The sequence below is a fragment of the Empidonax traillii genome, unplaced genomic scaffold, assembly GCF_003031625.1.
Source record: "Empidonax traillii isolate 1590-97213 ecotype Southwest subspecies unplaced genomic scaffold, ASM303162v1 scaffold208:size1045274, whole genome shotgun sequence".
Classification (NCBI taxonomy): domain Eukaryota; kingdom Metazoa; phylum Chordata; class Aves; order Passeriformes; family Tyrannidae; genus Empidonax; species Empidonax traillii.
The window spans coordinates 826,584-845,059 of record NW_020955401.1 but is presented as its reverse complement, the minus strand read 5'-3'; the positions used below and the strand labels follow the sequence as shown (position 1 = coordinate 845,059).

Genomic DNA, 18,476 nt, shown 5'->3' with positions numbered 1-18,476 from the left:
TCACACAACTAATTTTTCCTCTCAGTTCACAAGTTAAATGAACCAACAGTAGAACAGAGAGAGGAAAGGAGAAATTTTGCTTTCTGTGGCACGCACGTGCTTCCTTGGGTGTTTGTATCCACCTTGTAGGTCTAAATCTTGCTCTATCCACACTCATTTTGAAAAACATTACATGTCTGTATAGTCAGAAGGAAGTTGGACATTAAGAGGTGGCACAGGAATTATTTTGTGTGTAAAATGAGGAAATAACAGGTGTGGTTTGTGCCAGAGCGTGAAACAACAGTTACAAAAAAGGGGATTTTCTTTTGGGTTTGGGGGTCAGAAAGGTTTTAACTTTGGTATAACCAAGCAGCTTGACAAAACAAATGAAGACAGGCAGGGGAAAAAGCTGAAAAAACCTCCATGGCACTAAAGAAACATTCTGGAGGAGTGTCTAGATGGCAGCCTTGGAACTGTGGCAACCCTGACTGTAATTGGAAAGTGCAAAAAACTTTACTTTGCCAGAGGAGAGGCAGCACCAGAGGGAAACTGCGTCATCAAGAGACAAGTGATGGCTTGGCCAGGCACTGAAGGGAGCTGTTACCTGAATAAGCTGCTGAATCAGTTGATCATGATTTCTGTTCTCCAAATCGTAATCTCGGTCTCTTAAGTAAATCCTCTGCTTTGATGGACAAAAATAATTTGGCCTGTGTTGAAGCCAGAAGGCTGAGAACTTAGAATCAGGGGTGCCAAAAAGTATTGCTGAGGAGGTTTCTCAGAGCTTCAGAGAGTTTCCTCAAGTCACTAAAGTAATACCAAAATGTTGGACTTCTGTTCACAACAGAATTCAGGATACCTTGATTTCTTTGATCTGCAGGGTTGCAAACAGAGTTCCTCCTCAATTTCCTGTGAAGAACCCACTAGAGATAAGGTCCTTTCATCCAGGGGAAAAGCTGTTCTTCATGGATCTTCTTTCTTGGCAGACTGAGTGTATTTTGATATGATCAGTTCCCACAGCATAAAAAAACCCAAGTATTACAGGGAAATGCTTATTTAGTTGCACTGATGAAAAGGCAAAAGTATTTTATAAAGCTCAATAATTGATACCTTACTCAAGAACATCAACAGCTGTATCAAGCTGATAGATGTTGTTTGAGGCTTCACCGAGCACAAGATGTTTACTGTCTTGAATCATGTCAATCTACATAGAATATCCCTGGATTAAATCCCAGTTTATTTTGAGACTTATCTTCCTGTTTCCTCCTCATTGTAACCAAAACGATTTTCATAAGCATTTGTAGATAATGACCAGTATCTCTCTCCTGATTATCTCAGGCTTGGGTCAGATAAGCCACACAAATGTTATTTATGATATTCTGTGCTGTTATTTTATGGCCTTTTGCATTTCGTTGTTGTATGTGACTGCCCAATTATATATAATTGATAGACAGCTTCATATTTGTCAGAAAGAACTTGATAGCTGGCACATAAACCAAACTGGTTTTGTTTCTTTACGGTGTATCTTTTAAACCTTCTCAACCTGGTCCTATTTTGAAAGACTTCTTATGTTTGGTTTTTTCTCAATGCCTGTGGCTCATTAAATATACACTTTAATTGACTTATTATGGAAATAATTTTTTCAACAAAGAAAATATCATGCATGGCAAAGCAGATTAAACTCCTCAGCTCCTCAGGTTCCTTCCTTCTGCTGCAGCATGAAGGAACAAGGCATAGGATATCCATCTCTCTGTATATCTAGGTATGGAGAAATAAAATGACCTCAGGGCCCAGAATTTGCTGCAGAAAAATGTTGGCTGCACAAGACATGCCTTTTTTCACTGAATTTGTGTAGAGCTAGAATCAAACTAGGGACAGTTTAAATAAAAGGTTTCATGCCTTCAGTGGGGTTCCCAATCATGACATACTGCTGAGCAACTCTTAGTCCAAAAATACGTTTAAAGGAGAGAATCGAGGTGTAAGACCTCCCTCTGTGACTACAGGTTTGCTGTGTGGATATTTATCACTGTTTCCACGTCAGGTAATTGAGAACAGGTATTCTCTGCTAAACTAAACCCAAATTTTCAGCCTGCTTTCATCCTACTCCCAACCTCAGGCACCTACTTGAGGTGTCAGGAGAACATTCGCCCTGGGCTTCTGCTGCAGTCAGTGACAAGATACAGGATAAATTGTCAGCTTTAAGCACCTCTGTGGCTTTGACAGTCCTCGACAATCAAGGATATCTAAACTCCTAACTCTACATCCTCTACACAGTTAAGTGTCTTATGTTAGCTGGGAGGAATCCAGACTTTCAGTCATAAGAAAAAGTGAAAGGAAAGAAATGTCAGTGTCTGATTCATCCAACTTCTCCCCACTGTGCAGATCAATCCTTAATTATACTATCTGCTTGAGAACAATTTCTAGTCTTTGCCTCAGGGCAACTTTCCTAAAAATAAAAATGTGTTTCTTTGAGTGGAATGATAAAAAGAAGCAGTTATGATCCCATATCAGTCATAGATGGTTACGAGTTATGATCAATACAATCTGAAAACACAGACATAGCTGATAATGTCTCTGCTATTTTCAACAATGTTTAATTATTTTTAATCAAAAACACGGATTCCACATATTTTCATAAACTTTGCTAATTTCTTTGTATTCTGCTTATGAGAGTTATTTAAAAAATCATTTAAAAGGTGTTTCTGCCATCTTCCACTTTATAAGAAAGGGCAAGTTCTTTTGAGCCTCAGAAACAATTAATGTTTGGCAGCATTTAAATGTGCAGAGCAGTGCAGTGTATTGAAAAGTGGATTCACTTGTGTTAGTCAGCAATTTTTCAGATTTTGGAGAAATCTCAGGCTCCTCTAGCGTATCACATGCTGAAGGAACTAACAGTGTGCTGAACTGAGAGGGGCCAAGCCTGAATCTAACTCTGTCCTTCGTGCGATGAGCTAAAGAGACTGAGAGTGCTGTAGGATTCACACCAGGGAAAATGGGCTGTATCCTGATCTTCTCTGCACTGAGTGATTCCACTTAAACCAACACACCCACAAAAAGAAAAAAAAAAACCTTAAAAAAAATAAACAATCATAGCCAAGAAAATCATATTTACTCACATCCTGGAAAAAAAGAAAAAAATGTCAGCCTAATGCAGCAGCTCATCCTGGAGACGTGGGAGAGAGAGTTATCTTCCATGACACCACTGAATATGAGAATAAAAGCTATAGATACAAGTTGTAGTGTGTAAAACAATGACTCTCAAATGGCTGTGCTTGGGAGTTATCCCACTGGACACTATTTCTGCCTGAGAGTCCTTTAAATTTGAGATGCATCTGTGAATCTGCTGGGGAGAAAGGTCATCATTGCTCAAAATGTAACAACAACGTATTTTATAATGATAAATTATCGGCCACCTAGCCACACTAATAAAACAGGCTGATCTGCCAGGATGCACTGTTTACACCTTTTCCTCCTTCACTTACGATTAGTTTGCTCTGAAACACAGAACAGCTCCATTTGCCAGAGACAGGGGATGCAAGTGAACCTGTTAGCTGAGCTGCTTCGCACTCCCTGGACAATAGCCAGGGGATCCTTTAGCAAAACCTCCTGCAGTTGGTGGGATAAACTGTCTCCTTGCCTCAGGGAACCTCAGCATTAAAGTTATTAAATAAAACAGCCAGTCTGGCAGTTGGCTATGAGAAGCAATTTATACCATTGTAAATGGATTAGCAAAATGTAATTTCTTTTAACGTTTCCGTTTCAATTATTTCAAAGAGATGTGCGGTTATAAATGTTAAGGAATTGTTTAAATGTTTCTCACAGTGGAAAAAGTAAATATAGGTTAGAGCTCCAGACTCCCAGGTGAATTTTCTATGTTTTTCTGTTTTCTTTACTTTAAGGGTTTCCACGTACTGCTGTAAAAGTTGCCCATTTGGAGACCAGGAGGGGGGAAAAAAAAAAAAAACAATATTTGTGCTTCTGATGAAGCAGGGTATTATACTAATCAGGGAAGTATAGATTTGAAATGTCTTGAGGACCAGAGGAAAGCCTACGGCTGTTCTTATCCTACATTCTCAGCTGGTGTATTTTGACATCAAGAGCCTGGAGCAGTGCATGAGATACCAAGAGAGAGACTACACCACATATCTGTGTGTGTGAGGAGCGGGGGGGAATCTCTCTTGGAAGAACATCTCTGTGGATTTCCTCCGAGAAGGGTTAATTAACATACATAGCTGGCAGCTCAGAAACCATCGCATCCTCTCACGGTGATTTCAGCAATATCTCACCTGAGCTCCATTATTTTTTCCCCTTTTCCTTTTTTTTTTTTTTTTTTTTTTTTTTTTTTGCTATGCTGTTGCAATTAAGCTACGAGATGCAACAAGAAATATGACTACTGGCAGGGGATAATCATGTCCTTCGGGTGTAATCAAGCACCAAGAAGAAACCAGAGCTCCCGATCCCCCATGGGCGCGATTACCCCATGATGGCCATATCCATCCAGAAGCTGCACTGGTACCATAAACTGCTTTTTTTAATATATATATATATTTAAATGTGTTATCCAGGCAAATGACTTGTCTCAAGCTGCCATGTTGTGTCAGACCAGGCTGGTTGCAGCCAGTCCCCTCAACGAACCCACCGACGCAAGGAAATTTCCACCAGGGATTCGCCTGGTTGTACGAACCTCCCGCCTTTCAAAACACGTCTCTCCATGACACGCTCACGAAGCTGAATTAAAGTTGCTGCAGACTTTAAAAGAGGGGGTGGTGAGGGGCAAAAGTAGGGCAGCAAGAAATAAGGGACGAGGCTTGCTCAGTTGAAAGGAGCCGTGGAGAAGCCTGAGGGCTGAGATGGCAGTCATCATCGATTCAAGGAGGGGGAGATGTCAAGGACGGGGAATGTCAAGCAGGAACAACAGTAAGGGTGCTTAGCAGTGCCAAGCCTTCCAAAACCAGCACAAATAAAGCTACAGGGCTGTTGGGATTGGGCTATTTGCTGCTTGAGATCACAAGAAAAATGTTTAAAAAAAAAAAAAAAAAAGATACGTTTACAATGTACGCCCGTCCTCTCCCTCCTGCCTACACAAAACTAATTAAAAATACTCTCTCCCTCCCTTCCTCTGATGCCCCCACCCCCACTGGCATCATCTTGAAATAGTCTTTGCAAACAAAGTTAGAAACAAGCAAGTGCTCTACATGGAACCAATCATGTCAATATATAGATAAGCAGCAGCAACACACTGGCCCTGAACAAATAATCAAATGTTAAAGGGAGAGCTACAAGAACACAAACACGCTCCAGGTTTCATTCTGCTGCACTGTCTGCAGTGTGTGTGTGTGTATTCCTGAAGGATCAACACCTGCCTTTGCAGGTGAGAGTATTTTATGGCACAAAATGTATTTATTAAATAGGTTTCTGCACATAGTTTACTGCAGATTCTCACCTAGGTGACCGAATTAATTATTTTCTTGCTGATGCGGCACCAAATGTGCTGATATTTTCAGGTGTGTACACACTCGTGCTCACACACAAACACACACAGAGAACAGCTTGAAAATGCAACAAAAACCAGCTCACCACAATGTCTGCTGGGCTGGACCGCTGAGTCTGCTGCTGAATAAATGACAACACTGCAGGAAAACACCAAACAATGTTTTTCAGATGTTTGAATGGACAGCAAACATTTTCCATGGTTTCAAACTTTGATTTTCGTTTCATATTGAACAATTTTTAAATTTTAAGAGAGAAAATAAGCCTCAGCACTTTGGTCACTGACTTGTATTAGAATCATATAAGCCCTGAAAATCCCTGACCACAGAGGAAATGATGGATCTGAGACTGCAAAAAATGCTGATTTTCCAGGCTTGTTTATAAAGGGAAATCAAAAGCCCCCTACGTGCATATTACACGGAGTTGTGGAGCACTGCAGGAAACCAAACAGAAATTCAAATTTTGCTTTGGTTTACTAGGCTGTCTCTGAAACCAAAATACCTTTGTTTGGCTGCAACTTCAGTGTAGGAACCTACCAGTGGGTTATTTCCAACTTCACTAAGGGACTCTGTGACATTTCCCACCCAGAAGCATACAGCATGCTCTTGACATGTACAATATGGTATAATCAATTTATATATTCTTGATGTACAAGTCTTTTTTTTTTTTTTTTTATTCCTTCTTTTCAACTTCTAACATGTCAAAATGTATGATTCTTGCAAGGGAGGAAAATACACTCTTTTGTAGAAAAGCTCATTTTCAACCTTCCTCAGAACAGTGATTCTGTTTCACAATAAATATGGCATGATATTCACCCAAAATTTGTGCTTTTCTGGGACCTATGTGACATTACTCATTACTGTGACATTACTTCTGGCACAGGAGGGAATTTCACTGCCATAAACTGTAACCAAGGAAAACCCTCCTTTTTACTGCTCCACTGTGCATTTGATTTTCTGCATATTTAGAAAAAAGGAAGATATTTCTGTCTGAATAAATTAGTTTTCCTAGTAAGGTATTTTCCACACACAGAGAGAAATATTATCCCTATTGCCCACGGTCTTCCAGTTCAAAGGGAAGAAAGAAGATGGAAAAGTAGAACACCAGGGAACACTTGATCACGTTGCTCCTTTCAAGCAGTGACCCTTTCTGCAGCTATTACCAGAGATTAGCTTGAGAACTCGTTGGCTGGAATTGGACAGGCTTAATAAGCAAGACAGTCATATTCCTCAAAGGCTTTTGGCCTCCTGGGTCAGAGCTGGAGCCCGTCGATCAAATTCCCACTCCCACACCAGATTAGAGGTTGAAACTCTTGTCAGCCCACACTGGGGGCAGCCAGCAGGGAGGAGGAAGGTTCGTGGCACATCCTCTTTCCTCAGAGGTGGCGAGGTAAGGGGAGGCTCCTGCGGTGTGGGCTGAGGGGGCTTTGAAGGACGGCACTCTCCACAAAGAGGAAGGCAGGCAGGAGCTGCAGGTGGGTAATCACCTTTTTAGAAGTACTTTGGTGTCTGTTTGGGCGTGAAGTTTGTCCTCACAGAGGGAAGGAGAGGCAGAGGCAAGGGGCACAGCTGAGCACAGCAGTGGTGGTCGGATAAACTGTCGGCTGTGGTTACGAAGGGAGAGGAATTTCGAGTAGTGATTTAAGAATTGTAAGCACCAGTTGGGTGAGACTAAATCTGTGCCACCACTCAAGATTTGCTACTAAGAGCAAAAGGGAGACTTGAGTGTCAGGGAGCAGCACTGGCAGGGACTGGGTGTCCTGTGCCCCAGCAGCCAAAGCTCCAGGAGGGGCTGTGCCCTCAAAGACATTTCAGAGTCCAGCCAGAGGAAATGAAATGAGGCTGAGGACTAGGCTTACTGCACTACAGGGTCATTCTGCTGTCCATCCACACCACGGAAAATTTAACCAGACTATTCCAGGCCAAAAGCACAGAATCATAGAACGGTTTGTGTTAGAAAGGACCTTAAAGATCACACAGTTCCAACCCTCCTGCCATGGACAAAGGCACCTTCCGCTAGACCAGATAGTTTAGAGCTTCATCCAACCCATCCTTGAACACTTCCAGGGATGGGGCATCCACAGCTTCCCTGGGAAACCCCTTGCAGTGCCTCACCACCCTCACAGATAAGAAATTCTTCCTAAGAAGAATTAACCCTAATTAACCCTAATTACCTAACCCTATCCTTTTTCGTGTGGAAGCCATTCACCTTTGTCCTATCACTACTTACCCTTGTAAACAGTCCCTCTCCAGCTTTCTTGTAGGCCCATTTTAGGTACTGGGAGGATGCTGTAAGCTCTCCCCAGAGCCTTCTTTTATCCTGGCTGAACTCAGACAGCTCTTTCAGCCTGTGTGCATAGCAGAGCTGTTCCATCCCTCTGATCATCTTGGTGCCTCCTCTGGCCTCTCGAACAGTTCCATGTCCTTCCTGTGCTGTTCCCAGGACTGGAGGCAGCTCTGCAGGTGGGGTCTCACCTGAGGGGGCAGAGGGGCAGAATCCCCCCCCCCCTCACCTTCTGCCCATGATGCTTTGGATGAAGCCCAGGGTATGGTTTGGCCTTCTGGGTTGTGAGTTCACATTGCTGGGTCATGGCCTCTTCTGGGATACAAACACATGGCCCTCTACAGAAGCCGAATTTCACCTGTAACATACACCCAGGGCATTTAATCACAGGGCAGGCTGTCCCTCCTGATTTCTTTCCATGCGTTATTTCTGTGGGTGTTTGCACAACCACCTTGCTTCCTCCCAGCACTGCCAAGGTTGGGGGTCTGACGGATCTGGCTCTCTGTGGTTTGTTTCAGCAGAGTGTTGTGCACCCTCCCGTCCCCCCTCACTGCATGGAGAGTTGAAGGGACTTTGCTCCTGGCAACATCAGGCCCCTGATTCCCAGTGGGTTCTATTAACGTCTCATCCCAGCTCTCCTTTTCCATCTCCGTAGAGATTCATATTATCTTGCTAAAACTAAGCAAGTAAAAAGCTCTGTGGGGCTGGCTTGTCTGCAGGCTGTTTGTCTTTTCTGTACAGCTGCAGGCAAGCATCTGTAAAGTTTCAATATTTGCTCTAAATGAAATGTCTCCCAGCTAGAACTCCATTTCATGTGGTATTGCTGGTGCAGACAAGATGTAGCCTGTAAACAGAAAAATAAACCCCCTTGGGACACTGATGCTACTGGTAATAAAGGTGTTAATTGCTCTTCCTTGACCAAGTTTTAGATTACCTATATTTCATCTTTGTTTTTATTAAGATGTGTTGCTATCTTATGATTTAAACCCTCATCATAATCTCACTTAGAAACAGATAAGTTGTTATCAGATATACTGGACATCTTTTTTTAATTGTTGTGTGAATATTAGGGATTAAGAAAACGCAGCTGTAGACAGAGACAACCTTGAATCATAGGAAAATACGACTTTAAAGCAACATGAAAGCCAGTCTAGTTGGTTGGCTCAGTCCCAAAACAGGGTCACTGTTAATACTCAGTTACTACTAATAGGTGGCAGCTTAATTTGTTCTTTAGGATCTCCATAGCTGGAACTTTTGCAGCCCTCATCAGAATATTGTGCCCATGTCATCATGCACATCAACATGAATATTCCTTGTGACAATGTTAATTCGCTGTTTCTCACCTTCTCCAGCGTGACCATCCACCCTGCTCCATTCGAGTGCTTTACCTTTCTGGACCTGGTTGGCATCCAGTCTCTTTTTTAGCCTCAGACAGCTCTAATGTCACTTTTGGAGACATAAACCAGGGATAGCACCAACCTCTGCAAGTGCCACTGAAAAATCCAGATGCTTCCTGGGAGAGCAATATTTTAGAGAGACTTCTATTTTTACCCTTAAGCTCGAATTTTCAAGTCCATGAGCTGTACAACCAAACTGCCAGGGAACCTTCATCTCTTGCACTGCAACCAGCAGAAAAACTTTGTATTTACCAGGAAAACAAACTGGAAATTAGAGAAACTACTACAGAGCTACATGGAAAGGGCAACAACTTTGAGCTCTAAACCCAGGTGTGCTCTAAAATAGCCATTCAGAGGTGAAAAATCTCTCTTCTCAGCTAAAAAATCCCTGAGCAAAATATATTTAATCTCACATTAACTGTAAGTACCTGAAACTTGTTATGTTGGTTTGGTTTCCAAAGCCTTTTTTCTCATGTAGCAGTCTGAAGTGTCGGATTGGGAAGAAGGATTTTAGCCAATTGATTCCGTAATGAAATTATTGTCCGGGTTTTATATGCATCATAATATCTACATTTAGCATTCTATTATCATTAGTGCTTGAGGACATCTTTCATTTAGCTACTTACAGATTTTTATATCCAACTCCCAGAGGTAAAAGTCCTCATCTTGCTGAGTTTGAAAGTTTTCTTTCCCAGCATCTTATTCTTCAGTCTCAAAGGCCTGACATTTTTTAAACTCTTGGCATTCCCTTCAGTAACAAGGTTGAAATCTGAATATGCTACATCCATTTGGCTTCAATTTGATGCTTCACTGAGGCACAGCCTGGCTGAGGAGAGAGGAAAAAATGAATCTGAATGCCAACCATCTATTGGGATAACTAAGTAAAAAATCAGCAGGTCTCAGGCTCTAACTGAGAAATAGCATTACCCCGTAAGTGAGAAGGAATTTATTTTGCATGAAATTATAGAAATATAAGTTGCCAGTGATATAACAGAGTTATATGAATTTAGCATCACTCCAAGAGGAATTTAGACTAATCTGGTGGCATGGCAGTAACTCACTAGACTTTTAAGGACACAGAACGGTTCCATGAATTGATTTAATAGTTAAACAAATATTCAGTCCTGAGAGGAAAAGAAAACCATGCAAACCTAAGGTTAATGGAGACTGGTCCCAGGGGATGTCTTTTACTCCTTGATGCTGTCTCTTAGGCTTCAAATGTTCTTGTGTCTCTATGCAAATGAGCTGCTTACAAAATCCAGCTCTTTCAAGTGTGTTCTGAGCGCTACTGTCTGTGTCATTTTACAGTAAACACATTTTTGTTGCATAGCAATATGTTTCTTTTAAAAGATGGGTAAATATGCAAAATGTTTCTGTAACTATTTGTCAGATAGTCAAACAGATTTTTTGTCTATCCTCAGGCCCCTTTTATGTTCTCTCTCTGTGAACATATGCGACAAGAGCTCTCCCAACACAAATACTTGAAGGAATCAAACTGCAAGCTCTTTTTCTACCAACATTTGCACAAAAAAAAAAGGAGTAAAAAAAAGGAAGAGGAGAAAAGTATGTTTTATCATGCAGTGGAGTAGAAAAGCTCTGTGAATTGTGACCAGCTCTTGTGGCTCCTGACTTCACAGGAACCTGTGAAGTTTTGTTGATCCTCGAGCTGGTAGTATTCGACATAAAACCATCTCAGGAAGGAAAGAGAGAAATAGAAGCCAAAGTCCTTGTTAATATGTCAGCAACCAGATGTCAGTGAGACAGTCTCCTATTTTCCTTGGAGTCACTCCAGATGCAATGTGTGACAAATGAGTAACTGCTCAACTCATAGCACAAGTGAAGTGAATGTGCTGCCGAGAGAACACAGACACGCCAGAGGACTTCCCTCTTTCTGCAACACGTCCTGTTGTTGAGGGCATTTGGTCAAGGGTTGGCTCATTTGCAGCTTCAAAGACTCTGCACTGGTAAAATCAAGTTCCCCAGTTTCCTGAGCAGTGATTATCCACAGGCTGTTGTAGGCACACATCTCAAAAACCAGCTCACCAGGCTTTATTTCCAGCACAAATGACCGGGGGGAAGTTGGTATTTATGGAAGGAGTTCTTCCCTGTGAGGGTGGTGAGGCTGTGGCTCAGGCTGCCCAGAGGAGCTGTGGCTGCTCCATCCCTGGAAGTGTTTAAGGCCAGGCTGGACAGGGCTTGGAGCAACCTGAGACAGTTGAAGGAGTCCCTGCCCATGGCAGGGTTGGAACAAGATGATCTTTCGAGTCCCTTCCAAACTAAATCATTCATGGTTTCTATACTCTTACTGAATGTCTGGGATAGAATTTTACCTAGAGGTGGTTTTGCCTGAAGCCCAGTCTGACTGAATCAAGTTCCATCAAGCCTTATTCTGTCATGTCTCCAAGTGCAGGGGTTGTGACCTGCCCAGTGCCCAGAATACAGAGTGGGTATGAAGTCACTGGGGAAACAGGCTCCTGTGATATCACTGGTACAAAAGCTTTTGTGGGATATGATATTCTACCATTCTCCACTTGAAAAATGAGCTAGCTGCATTAGCAAACAACCTGATTTGAATCATGTGTGCCTCTACCAAGCTGAATCTCATATACCACCGTCCTTTTGACATGAGCGGCTTTTTTTTTATTATTATGGGGTTTTGCAACCTAAGGTAGAGCCCTTTGACCTCTGCAAATCTTCTTTTCTAGGAGAAAAATATATAATTGCTGTTGATCACAAGTAGTCTCTTTGAAATATTCCAGAAGACAGAAAAGACAATCTTTCCCTCTTCCACTTTTCTTTCCGTGCCTAAACTTAAACTTTGGCTGTTTAGGTGGTTGTGTTGCTTCATTAATCCTCTGATGAGACACAGTGGGCCAAAGATTCAACCATAATTATTCTTAAAGCACAACTTCAACAGCATCTTTCCAAGAGTTTCACAAAGAATGCTTTGATTCAAGCTTCCGTGCCCCAAAATGAATGAGAGCTTTTATGACAAGCACTTACAAATAACACCCAGGAAGCCACAGATGATGTGACTGGCTACAGGCACGCCTCCAAACTGCTAGGAGTTACTAACACGGTCATTCTGCTTTATCTGGGGGAAAGTTTTTCCCTTTATGAACCAATCATCCAGTCTGCCACTCTTCCTGTGATTCAAAACACGTGCAAGGAAGTGCTGTTTCTACAAAACAAGTGGTATTTTCACAGGAGTTCCCAGATTTTGAGATCAGCGTGGTAAACACTCAAGTGATGTTTTGTTCTAGTCACACAGCCACAGAAACACAAATGGGTTTTGTATTAAGGGACCAGCCAGCACTCCCAAATTCTTATCCTATAAGAATTATACATTCATTCAAAGTTCCAGGATGTAATATTGCCAGAAGCCCTCCAAGCTCTGTGCATTTGCAAGCTCTATAAATTATTCTTATCAATTTTACAGTAACACGTGATATGGCAGAGGATAAAATGTTGGAGCATGAAGACATCCTGCTATGGACAGAGCCTCAGTTTTATATCCGGTTCCATTCCAATCCTGCCATGAGTAGATTCCTGTCATTCTGGATGAGGTGTTAAGAGCAGTAATTATGGGAGCAGCTACATCATTCCCTCTGTGCCTTTGAGTGCTGTGTGTTTCTGCTGCCTCAGGAAGATGGACCCTCCGACTGCAGCAAACATGGGTCTTTGAGGTAAATTGATGAATACGGATTTCAGCATGAACAATTTACCACTAAATACAGGAATGTTTATAAAGATGAGGAGCAAAAACTGAAAATCTGAGTTCTTGTTAGCAACATAAATAAACATAAATTGCAGGTATATTCAAAGTCACCTGAGATAATGCCAAGAGTGTTGGGCAATGCAAAGTGATTCCAGTGCAAGAGGAGCCAGACGATGATGAGGACAATGGTTCATGGAGGTTGGAGGAGTCACCAAGGTTAAGTTGGTCTATGTCCTACATCAAAACCACTTCCATAAGGAAAAGAAAAGGGTCATTGTCACAGGAGACTCTCTCCTGAGGGGAAAAGAGGCCCCAGTATGCAGACCAGATCCACTTCTTAGGATTCTTAGGTTAAAGATGTGCAGGGAAAGCTTCCCACCCTGGTACAGCCCCCACATCATTATCCATCAGTGATTTACCAGGTAGGCAGTAAAGAAGTTGCAACAAGAAGCCTGATGGCAATCGAGACAAACTTCGGGTCCTTGGGACAACTGATTAATGGATCAGGAGCATAAGTAGTGTTCTAGTCTATCCTTCCAATTGCAGGGAATAATGAGGGAAGAAACAGGAAAGAATCTTTGTGAACAAGTTAACAGGGGTCGTTGAAAGAGCTTTAAACTAGATTTGATGGGGGAGGGGGATAAACTAGGCTCACAAGAGCTAAGCCTGGGGTGGTAGATTGACGTTTGAGGGATGGTGATAGTGAGGTCCCTTCTGTCTGCCGTGTCAGTGGAGGTAGGGGATGGAAATCCCTGTGGCAGCAAAGACACAAGGGTTATTCGTGTGTTAGAAACCATGGAGGCCCATTAAAGTGATCACCCCAGAAGAAGGGTGATCATCAATTTCAGTTTTAGTGCATCTTCACCAATGCTCACGGCATGGACAACAAACAGGAGGAGCTGGAAGCCACTGCACAGCTGGAAAAAGCACAACTTTCCACACATTCCAGGAACATCCTGGATTGTTTCCCCTCTGCTGTGTTGTATTTCCAGCAGATATCTGATAAGTCTCACGGTTGCTAGCCCTTGTTCTCTACAAACTTCAGCTTATCAGATGTGTGGAAGGTAATTCCTGACACAGCTGGTGAGGAAGACAACCAGGGGAAGTGCCCTGCTAGACCTGTTTTTTGCGGACAGAGAAGGACTTGTGGATGATGTAAAGGTTGGAGACTGTTTTGAGCATGAACTTACAGAGTTTTTTTCAATTCCTGGAGAAGTAGGGAGGGGCATCAGCACAACCTTGAACTTCCAGATGGCAGACTGTGGCTTGTTTACGAGCCTGGTTGACAGGAGAGGCTGTCCTGAAGAGCGAAGGAGTCCAGGAAGGCTGGAGATCCTTCAAGGGGAAAATCTTCAAGGCACAGGAGGAGGTTGTGCTGAAAGATGAACTGGTGGAGTACAAGACCCGCCTGGCTGAACGAGGATTTGTGATTTTGGTGCTTTCCTGACGCTCGAAGGTACCAATATAAACTAACAATCATATGACAAGATGCAAGGGCATCAAAGGGAGGGACTACTGCAATTCAGTCCAAAGGACAGAGAGAAGATGAATCAATATTTATTACTAAAAAACTCCGCTGGGAATTTCTGCACTTCAAAGGATACAAAGATTTGCCCTTGAAGAGTGAAAAAAACCTGCTTTTCTAGAACAGTGGCATGACTGGAATCAAAATCCTTGTTCCGAAAATTCAGGAATAGCCAAGATCAATAACCCTCCACAGATTTCTGTGCACAGTCCTCACTCTATGTATTAACTGAGAAGGCTATGCCAGAAGCAAAAGAGAAAAGAGGCTGCTCCAAAGCAGTGTCCAGATTTTTAAATCATCTTGAGAACAATAATCAGGCTAGATTATGGGATTTACATCTGATATCTGAGACAAATTTGCTTTAGTAACTAATTTAATTGTCTGCATTATACATACAATGCACATGCAGTGTGCTGCAACTGTAAGAAGATATGGTTGGTGTTTTGTTTGTTTAAACTGAATTTAATCACAACCTAATTTACTAAGTTAACTTTTTCACCAGTCTTACAGTTGCTAAAGTACAAAGAAGTCACAATTCTTGCAGTGACTGTTTGCCTGACAATATTATGCAGAGTACTACGTATTATGTCATATTTTAAAGTTCATTGTCTTGGGGTTAACTTTCCTTCTAAAGGTCAGAGAACTGTCAGGACACAAAAGGTTTCAGCCATACTAAAGAAATACTCCTAAGTGCATGGCATTGTCATACTACTGTGACATTAACTACACTAAAATTGATCACCAATTTAAACATGAGGATTTACTAGCACTGTCGATTGTCCTTCTTTTCCTACAAGTTCAGCTTAGCTCATTCCCAGCCCATCTTCTGGTCTGGGTTTGCATATCAAGTAACACAAGCAAAAGGAAAAAAATTACCTCTCTGCCTTTTACAAGAGCTCTTGTCTGTGTGCTTGAGGGGCAAGGGAAGGAGAATTTCCTCATCATTCCTAGACTTGCTCTAAACCTTCATGCTGTGTTGAATAAAAAGCAGAACCCACTTTTACATTCATTTTCAATGTGTTCTGCGTTTCTATTTATGGAAGCCATTCAATGTGTGCAAATACCACCTTCTTTCAAATTCTGCTGTTATTTCTGTTCTTCCTCAATAATTAAAACAGATAGTGATTAGCTTGACTAAATATCAAAAGCTCCGAGTTTTGCATTATTTTTGGTTTTCTACTCCTTAATTTGGTCAGTAGTTACTCTTTTTTTGTCCTATGGGCTTTGAATTTGACAATGATGCTTTGGGAGATCATGTCTAATCTACAGAATAACACTGGCAGTACCTCACTGCACTTCCTGCAAGCATTTAATCAATCTCCATATTAATTAATTTCAACTTTCTCCTTATATGGGACTTGACTGAACAGATTTTTTACTTTCCATTATTTTTAACACTAATCCTCTATTAAATAGGAGCTCCTCTGGCCATTTTGACATTCCTACAAAACAGAGTTATTGTAACTCAACCCCCTTGAAAATCATTTTTCCTTGTCTGGCATATGCACATGAGGATGTTGTATGACCTTGAGCCCTCAAATGACAAATGGCAAATGACCTTGAACATTCTTTCCAAATCCTATACTTTGATTCAGTAAAAGCATTTCTTAAGAGATTTAACTGTGTTAATTTAACTGTATTGTACTATCCTGCCTATTTATTTTTATTTTTTAATTATTTTTAAGGATCTTTGATATTAATTAGACAACAACATTGCTTGACACAATTTTTCTTCACTAAATAAACATGTATTATTGAATTACCCCTGTAAGTCTGATTACTAAATTATCTCAGTAATGACCTACTCTTGTCTTGCAACTATGGAATAAAAATACCCTTTGAAGTTTTCTGTGTTCCTTCTGTAATAGCCTAAAAATGCCACAATGGAATCCTATTCTTATTGAAGACATTGGCTTCCACATTACTCATTATTTCTTCTACTAATTCATTACTAATTACTGCAGTGCCCAAGAGACCTGGTTGTAGACGAGAATGTTCAACGCTCCATGAATATTAAACAAATAAAAGTTTATTCTTTCAGATAAAAATGGGAACACTGTTAAAACTAATGAGATATACATATATTACATATTATTATATGTAATATGTATTATACAATGTTTAATAATTATACATAATTATAGATAATACATCTGTGTAATATATATTTCTATTATATATTTACTTTCACTCATTTGACTTTCATTTCATGAAGTTTTATTCATCTGTATATTTTAGAAGTTGTAGGTTTACATTATTTAATAATTTCTTCTCGATTTCTTTAATGAACATTGCTTTATTTTAAGGTGTTGTTCTGTTGTTCTACTTCAGCAACCCCGTCCACTGTCTTAAATGGAATAGGAGTGGACTAGTAATGCTATGAAAACCATTTACCAGTAATTCCATGTGTTACACTTGTTTATGAATTAGGGCGGTTAGAAAAAAGTTCATTAATCCAATCCTACTACAGCTCTTGATAATATGACTTGTTTTCTTTTCTTTCTGCTATAATTAACATGAAAATTAACTACTGAACAGCACTTGATGAATTACTCTCTTCCCTGTGATTTCTGATTTGTAGAGACATCAGATCACAGGTGTCTCCAAGGTTACCCCACCAATGGCTCTCAGGCTCCCCCCTCCTCAGCCTTTACAAAACCCTGCTCTAGGGAGCACAAACCTGAGAAGACACTGCAGCACCCAACAATCATCATTTTAAATGCCAAAAGGCTGCATTTTGTGCTTTTTTTTTTCCTCACCCACCCTGCAATAACAGATGTAGAGAAGGGAAATCACAGAGGTCGCAGAACACAAGGCTTGAGAGAGTTTCAAGATGCCGTTCCCTGTCCTCTAGTCCCAAACAGTTCTGGCAGACAGCTGAAAGAGATGTTTATTTCTAATTCTCGGAGCTGGGGAGGAAGGGGAGCCTTTGGATAGTGGCAAACCATTTTACACTACATATGCTTGACTTACAGCTAAAGAGCAGTGCTGACACATGTTTTTTGTTTTTTTTAATTAAATAAATAATTCTACAAAACAAAGGCAAATATTAAATGGTTTTAATGGAAAAAAACAAAACAAAACAAAACAACGTGATCAAGTAGGTTAAAACACTAAACGGAATCAAGAAAATTGAGATTTTATGCTGGGCCCTGCATTGGCAGAAGAGAACATTCCAATACATGTTTAATATTCCTGCTGCTGAATCGATCCTGTGCTGTTTTGCATTTCACAGACACGTGCTACTGCTCCTTTGACACAGCAAGTTGTTGACCATATGCTTGACAGAATGGGGGGTACCACTCACAAGAAATCTCATCTCCCGATAAAACTATTGTTGACAGATTTAAAAGCTGTTGTTGTTTTTCCTCCAGAGAGGGGTTGTGTACGAGTAGCTGCGCTGAGGGTTGCGTGTTTATTGTCTTGCAGCCACGTTCAGATCCAGCCCACTCGGTTTACGGGGAGATTTGTTCTGACTGTCACCCGCTGGATTCTCAGAGCCAAGTTTGCAGATTCTGTGGCTGGCATCAAGCCAATAAATCTGGCAACCAAAATAATCTGCTGTAAGGAAGGCCAGCCGAAGTCCAGAAGCCTCCTTGGCCATTTTTTGAGGTTGAGATTCTGAAAGCAAAATGGAGCTCATAATTCTTCAGATAATTAATAATTCTTGAGTGAGAGCAGAAACCCACTTGCTCTCCGCTGCCTGTATTCCCTCCACAGCATTAGCAGACGTGGAAAGTAATTCAAAAAATATTTCCAGAAAATTTAGTAGATAATGCTCAGGAGGGAAAGCAGAAATGGAAGGTGTGGGAGAGGATTATGCATCACGTGTGAGTAATAACACTTCTTCCAAGTGAAGGGAAAAGCAGTTATGCAATGGAGAGGAAAGTGAAAGCAATGAAACCTGAAGCAAATAATCTTTCCATTTCTCTTTTTACTTGAATATTTGGGAACTGGGAGAAGTAATTAGGAAACTACAGGAGGGTCTGTGTCAAAATTCGGTAAGAACATTTTCTTTTGGAGTACTGGGTTTGGCCACAATCTCAGAGAAGCTCATCCCAAGAAAGTTGGTGCCTTCCTCATACAT

At 41.2% G+C, this 18,476-nt stretch overlaps 1 long non-coding RNA gene across 1 annotated transcript; it reads right to left on the bottom strand.

Annotated features, from left to right (window-relative positions):
• Positions 1–5,577: 5,577 nt before the first annotated feature.
• On the bottom strand, positions 5,578–11,576 carry LOC114059214. Its single transcript, XR_003571609.1, has 3 exons — positions 11,477–11,576; positions 9,301–9,368; positions 5,578–5,606 (listed from the first exon to the last, which is right to left on the bottom strand). It is a non-coding gene; the product is annotated as an uncharacterized LOC114059214 (long non-coding RNA).
• Between the last annotated feature and the right edge of the window lie 6,900 nt (positions 11,577–18,476).